This window comes from Scyliorhinus torazame, chromosome 2 (assembly GCF_047496885.1).
Source record: "Scyliorhinus torazame isolate Kashiwa2021f chromosome 2, sScyTor2.1, whole genome shotgun sequence".
NCBI lineage: Eukaryota > Metazoa > Chordata > Chondrichthyes > Carcharhiniformes > Scyliorhinidae > Scyliorhinus > Scyliorhinus torazame.
In genome coordinates this window covers 121,741,854-121,753,734 of record NC_092708.1, presented here as the reverse complement: position 1 = coordinate 121,753,734, position 11,881 = coordinate 121,741,854, and positions in this window count along the sequence as shown.

Here is an 11,881-nt window from a genome sequence, read left to right as displayed (position 1 = left end):
AATGGTGGGAAAAACAAGCGGCATGGGCGCTTTTGATGAGGATTGTGAAACATGGAATTCATATGAAAAAAGATTCCAATTGTTTTCAAAGCTAATCAGACACCGAGGACCTAAAGGTCGGAGCATTTCGCAGCTTAGTTGGCTGTAAAACATTTTTAAAAATTTTTTTAGATCACCCAATTATTTTTTTCCAATTAAGGGGCAATTTAACGCGGCCAATGCACCTACTCTGCACATCTTTGGGTTGTGAGGGCGACACCCACGCAGACGCGGGAGAATGTGCAAACTCCACACGGACAATGGCCCAAGGCCAGGATCGAACCCGGGTCCTCGCCGGCGTGACGCAGCAGTGCTAACCACTGTGCCACTGTGCCACCCAGAATCTTGTTCACCCAATAAACCAGGAAACAAGTCCTTCAGTGAATTAAAGAAAAGTTTTAGTGGGATATTTCTCTCCTAAACCATTATTGATTGCAGAAGGGTTTCGGCCCCTCCGCCATATTCAAGAAGAAGGTGAAAGTACTTTAGGTTTTTTTTGTAGACCACAAGTGAGTCTGAATTGAGTTAGTAAGAAGACAACTTGGTTTATAACAAAGCAATTATATTTATAATACACATCAGATCCCAGGCAAGTGCTCTGTTGGTTACATACCTGGCCGAATTTATATAGATTTTAATGATGAATCATCTAGGGCTCCCCATCCCCTTATCGGGGGAGCTCATATTCAACAAGATCACGGGGAGACTGATTGCTCCAACCCCCTAGGTCTCATGCAGGTTATAACAAATTTGTAGTGTCTTTAAGAAGATTAACTAGATATTGTGAATTTGGTACAATACTTAATGATACTCTTCAAGCCAGGCTGGTTTGTGGATTATGCAGTGAAGCTATTCAGAGGAAACTGCTTACTGTAAGTGAATTAACATGGAAAGTTGCTGTGGAAGTTGCCACATCTATGGAGCTTGCAATGAGAGAAACTTCACAGATAGGGACTGAAGCGACGATCCACAAAATGGATACTTCAAGAAACAAGGCTGCAAAGGTGCAACCATGTCACCGTTGTACACCAGTTGGACACTCAGCGGGGGAATTTTTAAAGCATTTTTAGTGAAGATTTTCATTCATATTTAGGACAGAAAAGAGAAGAAAATAAGGGGGAAAAAAATATTGACATTATCATCCAAATACACACTTGTAACAAACCTACCATAAAACATAAACAAACTGCACCATTGTGAGAAACATACTCGTACCCAAAACATAACACAGAAATAGCTATGGTAACATAAAATTAATATTTTCCTTCCATCGATTCCGTCTACCCACTGTGTCATCCATTTTCAAATTTGGGGTTGCGATCCGCGGTGGGTGTCAGGAAGGTCATGGGCCCATCGATCACCATGTTCCCGATTGTGGGAAGAAATGCCCAACGGCCGTGACCGTTTTAAAAAAATGCCGGCCGCGACTGGCTTTCAGAATGCCGGCCGATTCAAGCATGCGTGCCCCCTCAGCAGGGCGCAGGCCGGGAGCCCAGCGAGGCAGACCGCCTCCCCCTGAAGTCAGCGCACTGACCCAGGAGCAGACACTTTTAAAAATCGATGGAGTCGACTTCCAGTGGCGGCCATGGAGTGAGTGGACACTTATTTGGTAGTTCCCGCTCGTGGTGGACATTTGGGACGTTTTTCTCTGATTTACGGTGGATTTGATCGACAAAGCAGGAGACTGGTGAAGTAGAGCAGAAGGATTCCCCACCAATGTATGGATTCGTGGACAGGAAGTGGTCTGGAAAGGAGAGAACGTTGGTCGAAGACAGGAGTGGAGCCTGCAGCACAGGAGGGTCAAGGACCGGAATTGCCGGCCCAGTGGTCAACGGAGTAACTGGTGGCCTTTCTCCAGGAGAGCTTTGCTCAGCAAAGAAAGGACTACCTGGACCCGATTTAAGATGGGGATTGACCGTGTGGAGCAGAGATTGGAAGCCCAGGGCCAGGCGATTCAGAAAGTGGAAGAGGCGGTTGCTGAGCATGATGACCAGCTCGCCGCGATGGCAGTGGAAATGGAGCGGATGAAGGACCACCAGAAGAGGCTGCAAGAGAAAGTAGAAGATTTGGAGAACAGATTGCGCAGGCAGAACCCGAGGATTGTTGGCCTCCCGGAGGGCAGCGAGGGATCGGACGCAGGGCATATGTGGTTCGTATGTTTGAGACGCTGCTGGGGGAAGGTGCATTTGCTCGACCCTTGGAGGTGGACAGGGCACACAGAACACTTCTGAGGAAGCCACTGAGGAATGAGCCGCCGAGGGCGATGGTGGTACGAATGCACCAGTTCCTGGACAACGAACAAATCTTGAAGTGGGCAGGCAGACGAGTAGGCATATGGGAAGACAACAGGCTGCGTATTTACCAGGACGTGGGTGCGGAAGTGGCCAAAAGAAGGGTGGGTTTCAACAGGGTGAAATCGGCCCTCTTTAAGAAGGGGGTGAAGTTCGGTATGCTGTACCCAGCGCGTTTGTGGGTCACTTATGAGGGACAGGAACTTTATTTCGGATTGGCAGATGAGGCGATGAACTTTGTTAAGGACAGGAGACTGGCAGGTGATGGAAGACATTGAACTTGGGGGCGAGTAGTTGTGTTGTTGATGTGCTGCTAAATTTCTTTTCTCTTTGGGTTGGGCCATTGCTCGGTTTTGTATGTGGGTTAACTTTGTTCTTAATGGGGGATGATGGGCGGAATTTTCTTCTTTGTGTTTGTTGGGGAATGTGATGTTTTGCATTTGTATGTTCGAGCGGGGGGTGGGGGAGGGAGATCAGTGGGGGTTAGGATGCTTGGCGCTATGGCGGGGGTTACCAGGCTAGCTGGGCAGGCTAGCTCATGGAAGCGCAGTGGGGGGCGAGCAGGTGATCAGTTTATTATGGGGAGTTTGGATTGTTATTTTGTTATGGGGGAGGGGGGTATTGATCTGCTGACGGGGGAGGGACTGGCGCTTGGAGACAAATTGAGGGTTGATGACGGTTGGTGCCTAAGGGCGGGTCTGAGGAGGTGCGAGCTGGAGGCTGGCCTAAGAAGGATTATGGTTAATTGGCGGGAAGGCTGGTGGTGGGGGGTTGACAGGTGCCCCCTGACCAGGAACAGATGGGGCGGGGTACATCCGTGGAGGTTCGGACGACCAAGAGCGAAGGAGTTTTATTTTTTCTCCCACGTGCACAAAGTGTACTCCCGGATTGATTTTTCCGTTTTGGACAGGACTTTGCTGGCGGGGGTGGTAGATGCCGAGTATTTGGCGATTGTCGTGTTGGACCATGCCTCACACTGGGTTAATTTGCGGGTCAGCAAGGAGGGGGGTCAGTGCCCGCAATGGTGGTTGAATGTAGGACTCTTAGCAGATGAGGAGGTGTGTGTGCGGGTGAGGGAGGCTATACAGAGCTATGTGGAGATAAATGACACAGGGCAGGTTTCGTCACCAACGGTATAGGAGGCACTGAAGGCAGCAGTTAGTGGGGGGCTGATTTCGGTACGGGCTCATAGGGAAAAAGTAGAGCGGGCAGAGATGGATAGGCTGGTTAGGGAGATTCTCCAGGTGGACAGAAGGTATTCGGAAGCCCCGGAGGTGGGGTTGTTGTAGGAACGGCAGAAGCTGCAGATGGAGTTTGATCTGATATCCACAGGGAAGACGGTGGGGAAGTTGAAGAAGGCGAGAGGGGCGGTGTATGAATATGTGGAGAAGGCCAGTAGGATGTTAGCACACCAACCCAGGATACGGGAGGCAGCCAGGGAGATAGGAAGAGTGAAGGACAGAGGGGGGAACATGATTTTGGACCCAGCGGGGGTGAACAAAGTGGGTTCAAGGAGTTTTACAGTCGGCTGTATGAGTCGGAACCCCCAGCTGGGGTGGAGGGGATGAGGCAATTCTTGGAGGGTTTGAAGTTTCCAAAGGTGGAGAAAGGGTTGGTGGAGGGGCTGGCAGCCCCAATCGGGATTGTTGAAGTACAAGAGGGACTGGGGCCTATGCAGTCGGGCAAGGCCCTGAGACCGGACAAATACTCAGTGGAATTCTATAAGAAGTTTTCTGGGGTGCTGGGCCCGCTGCTGGTGAAGGCATTTAATGAGGCAAGGGAGCGGGGTGTCCTTCTCCCAACAATGTCACAGGCTTCGATCTCAGTGATTCTGAAGCGGGAGAAGGACCCAGAACATTGCAGGTCATATCGACCAATCTACTTACTAAATGTAGACGCCAAATTGCTGGCCAAGGTTTTGGCCTCGAGGATAGAGGATTGTGTTCCAGGGGTGATAGGGGAGGACCAGGTGGGATTTGTCAAAGGGAGGCAGTTAACGGCCAACATTAGAAGGCTCTTGAATGTCATCATGATGCCCTCCGAGGGGGAGGCGGGGGGGGGGGGGAGGTGGCGGTCGCCATGGACGCGAAGAAGTCTTTCGATCGGGTGGAGTGGAAGTATTTGGGGAGGTCCTGGGGTGGTTTGGGTTTGGGCAGGTCTTTGTAGACTGGGTCCGGTTGCTATACCAGGCACAGATGGCGAGTGTGCAGACGAACTGAATGAACTCAGACTATTTCAGGCTGCACCGGGGGACGAGGCAGGGATGTTCACTCTCCCCACTGTTGTTTACTTTGGCTATAGAGCCATTGTCGATGGCACTGAGAGCGTCAAAGGACTGGAAGGGGCTAGTCCGGGGGTGGGAGGGGGGTTGAGCACAGGGTCTCGTTATATGCGGACGACCTACCCTTGTATATTTCTGACCCGTTAGGGGGGGTGGGAGAGATTATGCGGATCTTAGGGGAATTTGGCTGGTTCTCGGGGTATAAATTGAATATGGGTAAGAGCGAGGTTTTTGTGATCCAGGCAAGAGGACAAGAGAGGAGTCTGGGGGAGTTGCCGTTTAAAGTGGTGGGAGGGAGTTTTTGCTACTTGGGTATTCAGGTGACATGGGGATGGGAGCAGTTACATAAGTTAAATTTGGCCTGGTTGGTTGGGTAAATGAAGGAGGATTTTCGGAGGTGGGACATGCTCCCGCTGTCACTGGCGGGGAGGGTACTGACCGTAAAGATGATGGTTTTCCCGAGATTTTTGTTTGTTTTCCCTACCTTTATACCAAAGGCCTATTTTAAGCAGGTTAATGCGTTGATCTCTGGATTTGTGTGGGCGGGTAAATCTCCGTGAATAAGGAAAGTGCTGTTGGAGCGGAGCCGAGGCGGGGCAAGGGTTGGCCCTGCTGAACATTAGGAACTAATACTGGGCGGCGAATATAGCCATGATAAGGAACTGGCCAGTGGGGGAGGGGTCAGTATGGGTGAGGGTGGAGGCAGCATCTTGTAAGGACACAAGCTTAGGGGCACTGGTAACGGCACCTCTGTCGTTCTCATTGGCCCGGTACTCCACAAGCCCAGTGGTGGTGGCGTCTCTGAGAGTTTGGGGGCAGTGGAGGAAGCATATGGGAGTGGAGGGAGCGTCGGTGTGGGCTCCAATTTATGGCAATCACCGGGTTGTGCCGGGGAGGTTGGATGGGGGGTTTCGGAGGTGGCAGAGAGCAGGGATTGAGAGGCTGGGGGATCTGTTTATTGATGGGAGCTTTCCCTGTTTGGAGGATTTAGAGGAGGAGTTTGAATTGCCGGGAGGGAATGGGTTTCGCTATCTGCAGGTGAGGGACTTTGTACGAAGGCAGGTTTCAACCTTTCCGCTTCTACCGCCACAGGGGATATAGCATAAGGTAGTGACAAAAACGGGGGTGGGGGAGGGGAAGGTCTCGTAAATTTATAAAGAGCTTATGGAGTGGGAGGGAACCCAGATAGAGGAGATGAAGCCCAAGTGGTAAGATGAGCTTGGTAAGGAGCTAGAAGCGGGTCTGTGGGAGGATGCTCTGAGTAGAGTCAACACATCCTCATCATGTGCCAGGCTCAGCCTAATAGAATTCAAGGTGGTTCACGGGCACATATTACGGTGGCCCGGATGAGCAGGATTTTTGGGATAGAAGACAAGTGTGCGAAGTGTGCAGGAGAGCCCGCAAATCATGTCCACATGTTTTGGGGATGTTCAAAGCTAAGGGAATTCTGACAGGGATTTGCCGATGTCATGTCCACAGTTTTAAAGGGTGGTACCGAGTTTTGAAGTGTCGGAAGACCCGGGAGTCCAGGAGGCGAGAGAGGCTGGCGCTTTGGCCTTTGCCTCCTTGGTAGCCCGGAGACGGATCTTATTATCGTGGAGGAGCACAGAGCCCCCAAAATCAGGGATATGGGTTAGCGACATGGCCGGGTTTCTCAGACTTGAGAAAATTAAGTTCGCCCTGAGAGGATCAATGTTAGGGTTTGTCCGGATGTGGCAGCCGTTTATCGACTTCATCGGGGAAAACTAAACTGTTAGCAGACACAATAATTGGGGTTAGGGAATGAGGGGATAGGGGGAGTTAGTTTAGTTTAGGCGGGAACAGCGAGAGGGGATGGAAGGATGTTGGCTGGGTATGGTGTTGGCTTGGGGGGGGGGGAGGGGGGGGGGGGAGGTACATACTGAATTATGTTTACATTTGTATTTGTAACTTTTGTTGTTATAAAGCCATAAATGCCTTAATAAAATGTTTGTTGAAAAAAACAATCGATGGAGTCTTCTCTCCAGAACCTGTGGCAGAGAGCAGGTCACCCGCCCTGTACACTGACGTCACGTGCTCTGGGCGTGAAGATAGCCCTCCATTTTGTAGCTGCCAGCAGTGCTGGTGTGAGCTCCAGGGCCTCTGGTGAACAACCCATGAAGAAGAAGCTGAAAACAGGGACAAATCAGTACAAAGATGATTGCTTGAGGTAAGGGTTTATTAATTGTGCCACTGCAAATCAGGATGTAAAGTTCATGTTATATGTACGGAAGTAGTGGCAAATGAAAGATTAAAACCCTCAAAACTTCAAAGGCATTTCAAGTCTAAGCATGGCGAGTGAGGACAAACCTCTTGATTTTTTCCAACGGATGCAGTGAGATTAGAATCATAAATTTACAGTGGAGAAGGAGGCCATTTAGCCAATCAAGTCTGCACCGGCCATTGCAAAGAGGACTCTACTTAAGCCCATACCTCCACCCTAGCTCCGTAACCTAGTAACACTGCCTAACCTTTTGGACACTAAGGGGCAGTTTAGCATGGCCAATCCACCTAACCTGGGAGGAAACCGGAATATCTGGAGGAAACCCATGCAGCAACAGGGAGAAAGTGCAAACTTCACACAGTCACCCAAGGCTGGAATTGAACCTGGGTCCCTGGAGCTGTGAGGCAGTGCTTCAATCCAAAGTCCTCCCCCTATCTCCATGCCTAGCTCTTCCTCCCACCTTTCTCGTGTCTCATCCAGTCGGGGCCCTTGCCTCTTCTAATATTTGTCCATACATGTCGGTGCATTTACCGTCCCCTAATTTGTCTGCTGCAACAGTCTGTCCAGTAGACTGTCCGGGCAGTTGGGGGAATGTTGCGGTCTCCTTGCAGAGGAAGTCCCACAGTTGTAGGTATCGGAGCTCGTTTCCTTTCGGGAGCTGGAGCTGTTAGTTCCCTCAGGGTCGCTACTCTACCTTCTACTTGCAGGTCTCTTACTGTCAGTACACCTTCCTCCTGTCTCCACGTTTTGAAGGTGGTGTCTATTTTTGCGGGGATGAATTTATGGTCTTTGCAGATGGGTGCCGCAGCATTCATGTCACCAATTTTGAAATGGTGCCTAACCTGGTTCCAGGTCCTTAGTGTACTACCACCGGGCTCTTCGAGTATTTGGCTGGGGGGTAATGGAGTGGGGCCATGGCCAGTGCTTGGAGGGACGATCCAATACAGGAGGTCTCCTCCATCTGCACCCATTCTGCCTCCGGTTCTCCCAGCCGCCCCGCACCTTTTCTGCATTCACTGTCCCGCGGTAGAATAGGAGGTAAAGCAGCGCCAGGCCTCCCATGCTCCGCTTTCTTTGTAAAATGTTTTTGCGGATCCAGGTTTTTTTTCCCGTCCGCACAAACGGCATGATTAATTTATCTAGCATGGCGAAGAAGGCTTTGAAGATGAAGATCGGAGGGATCTGAATAGGAAGAGCAACTTTGACAGCACGTTTATTTTTGTCAGCACTCTTCCCGCCAGGAAGAGCGGGAGTATGTCCCACCTCCGTAAGTCTCACTTTACCTCTTCCACCAGGCTCGACATGTTCCACTTATGGATCTGTGTCCAGTCATGGGCTATCTGGATCTCCAGGTATCAGAACTTGGTTTGGTGCAATATGAATGGAGCGTTCCCACTCTGGTCCTCCCCCTTGGGAGTTCAATGGGAAGATTTCACTCTTGCTCAGATTTAGTTTGTATCCCGAGAAGGCTCTGAACTCCCTCAAGATCTTTCCCATTCTGGCGAGGGGGTTTGAGACGGAGAGGAGCAGATCATCCGCATCGAGTGAGACTCTGTGCTCTCTGTTTCCCCTCTGGATGCCTCTCCCTCCCCTTCGCTGATCTGAGAGCAGCTACTTGATGCAATCTTAACTAAAGGATGCTCCAGACTCTGAAATGAGTTCAACGTGTTTATTGAACTATTAACACAGTTATCAAATGAGTTCGACTCTCTGCTAAAATAACTGTAGTAACTCAGTCTAACTGTACCAGCTTGCTCTAAGCCACGTGCTGGGGTGTGATGCCGCTGATCAACCCTGTCTAACTCTCTAGATGTCTGTCTGTGGAAAGAGGCAGAGTGTGAGTGCCTCATCCCTTTTATAGTGTTTATGTCATGCCCTCTTGTGGTGATGCCACCTCTGAGTGTCCTGACTGCCCATTGGTTGTGTCCTATTCTGAGTGTTCATTGGTTGCATGTTTGCATATCATGACAATAACCAGTGGCTCAATTGCCAGGTCAAAAAGCAGTGGGGACAATGACCATCATTGCCTCGTGCCTCTGTGCAGCCAGGAATGTTTAGAGTTGGTGGCGTTTATCCAGACACTCGCCATGGAAGCTGTTTCACCCACGAGGTGAACACAGGCCCAAACCCAAACCGTTCCAATACTTCCACGAGGTACCGCTATTCAACTCTGCTGAAGGCCTTCTCTGCGTCCAGGGAGGTGTCTCCTCCCCGGATGGGCTCATAATCACATTCAGTAGGCGTCCGATGTTAGCCGTTAGCTGTCTGCCCTTGATAAAGCCCGTCTTATCTTCCACAATTACTTCTGGCAAGCAACTCTCCAGTCACCTCACCAGAGCCTTCGCCAGGACTTTGACATCAGTGCTTAGGAGTGAGATGGGTCTTATGGCCCGCATTCTGTCTGGTCCTTGACTTTTTTAGAGATTAATGATATCAAGGCCTGTGCCAGCGTGAGTGGCAGACCACCTTTGACAGCAGGACATTGAACATCTCCCGCAGGTGAGGGGCCGGTGCTGCCGCAAGCTTCGTATAGAAGTCCACCGGGAACCCATCCGGTCCTGGTGCCTTCCCTGACTGCATGGGGTTAATGCACTCCATGATCTCCCCCCGTCCTAATAGTGCTTCCATTTCCTGTTTCTTTTCCTCCCCCACCGTTGCTATGTCCAGCCCGTCGAAGAAATTTCCCATATTCGAGTCCTCCTCCAGGAGCTCAGGGGGCTTACAGCCCCTGGTAAAATGTTGCGAAGATCTCATTGATCTTTTTTGGCGTTGTGACTTGCCTACCGTTCCCATACCTTACGTGCGCTAGCTCCATTGTGGCAGCCTGCTTTCTCAGCTGGCTTACCAGTAAGCGGCTCGTCTTTTCTGGCGGAACAGGTTCATTGCTTTCCCTGTGGAGAGCAGGTCAAATTCCATTTGTAGCTTTTTCCTCTCCGCCAGTAGTTCCATGGTCGGGGCTGTGGTGTACCGCCGATGCACTTCCAATATGAAGTCAATCAGCCATTGCCTGGCCACACTTTCCATCCAGTCCCTGAGGGCCCTGTATGCTAGTATTTCTACCCTGATCCCAGAATGTGGAAGGTGAGAACTCCCTATTTTGGTTGCAGGTTACATAATCGTCGATGGCTTGTGACATGTTTCCGCATAGCGCCTTGTCGGTGAGGAACGCTGTGCCCAGCCTCCATGGAGGCTGCTGGGTCCGACCCGTCTCCAACCTCACGTCCATGTAGTGTGGCGCTTGGTCTGAGATTACTATTGCGCAGACACGAGGAGAACGTGCAGACTCCGCACAGACAGTGACCCAAGCCGGGAATCGAACCCGGATCCCTGGCGCTGTGAAGCAACTGTGCTAACCACTGTGCTATCGTACTGCCCATTGTGTCATGTCAATGCAGGGCATATCCAAAACTTGACGGTCATGAAATTAAAATGGAAGTGGATATGGGTGCAGCAGTATCGTTGACACCTGAGACAATTTATAATCAAAAGCTGAGGCATCTGCTTTTAAAACCATCAAAAATCAATGTATGGAGTTAGAATTAATATTTCTGGTGATGAATAGGATATAAGGAATAGTATAGGGCAGCATGGTAGCACAAGTGGGCAGCACGGTAGCACAAGTGGATAGCACTGGGGCTTCACAGCGCCAGGGTCCCAGGTTCGAATCCCTGAGCGGAGTCTGCACGTTCTCCCCGCGTCTGCGTGGGTTTCCTCCGGGTGCTCCGGTTTCCTCCCACAGTCCAAAGACGTGCAGGTTAGGTGGATTGGCCATGATAAATTGCCCTTAGTGACCAAAAACGTTTAGGAGAGGTTATTGGGTTACGGGGATAGGGTGGAAGTGAAGGCTTAAGTGGGTCGGTGCAGACTCGATGGGCCGAATAGCCTCCTTTTGCACTGTATGTTCTATATTCTATGTTCTATAGTATTTGTACATTGTTCCCATATTTGTTGTTACACTACCCAAGATCATGTAAAAGAAACAAAGAGATTGCATTTACAGAACATCTTTCACAACCTCAGAATATAATAATAATCATCTTTATTATTGTCACAAGTAGACTTAGATTAACACTGCAATAAGGTTACTGTGAAAATCCCCGAGTCACCACATTCCGACGCCTGTTCAGGCACATCGAGGGAGAATTCAGAATGTCCAATTCACCTAACAGCATGTCTTCCAGGACCATAAGACCATAAGACATAGGAGCGGAAGTAAGGCCATTCGGCCCATCGAGTCCACTCCACCATTCAATCATGGCTGATTTCAACTCCATTTACCCGCTCTCTCTCCATAGCCCTTAATTCCTCGAGAAATGAAGAATTTATCAACTTCTGTCTTAAAGACACTCAACGTCCCGGCCTCCACCGCCCTCTGTGGCAATGAATTCCACAGACCCACCACTCTCTGGCTGAAGAAATTTCTCCTCATCTCTGTTCTAAAGTGACTCCCTTTTATTCTAAGGCTGTGCCCCCGGGTCCTAGTCTCCCTTGCTAATGGAAACAACTTCCCTACGTCCAGCCTATCTAAGCCATTCATTATCTTGTAAGTTTCTATTAGATCTCCCCTCAACCCCCTAAACTCCAATGAATATAATCCCAGGATCCTCAGACGTTCATCGTATGTTAGGCCTACCATTCCTGGGATCATCCGTGTGAATCTCCGCTGGACCCGCTCCAGTGCCAGTATGTCCTTCCTGAGGTGTGGGGCCCAAAATTGCTCAAAGTATTCTAAATGGGGCCTAACTAATGCTTTATAAAGCTACAGAAGTACATCCCTGCTTTTATATTCCAAGCCTCTTGAGATAAATGACAACATTGCATTTGCTTTCTTAATTACGGACTCAACCTGCAAGTTTACCTTTAGAGAATCCTGGACTAGGACTCCCAAGTCCCTTTGCACTTCAGCATTATGAATTTTGTCAACGTTTAGAAAATAGTCCATGCCTCTATTCTTTTTTCCAAAGTGCAAGACCTCGCACTCGCCCACGTTGAATTTCATCAGCCATTTCTTGGACCACTCTCCTAAAC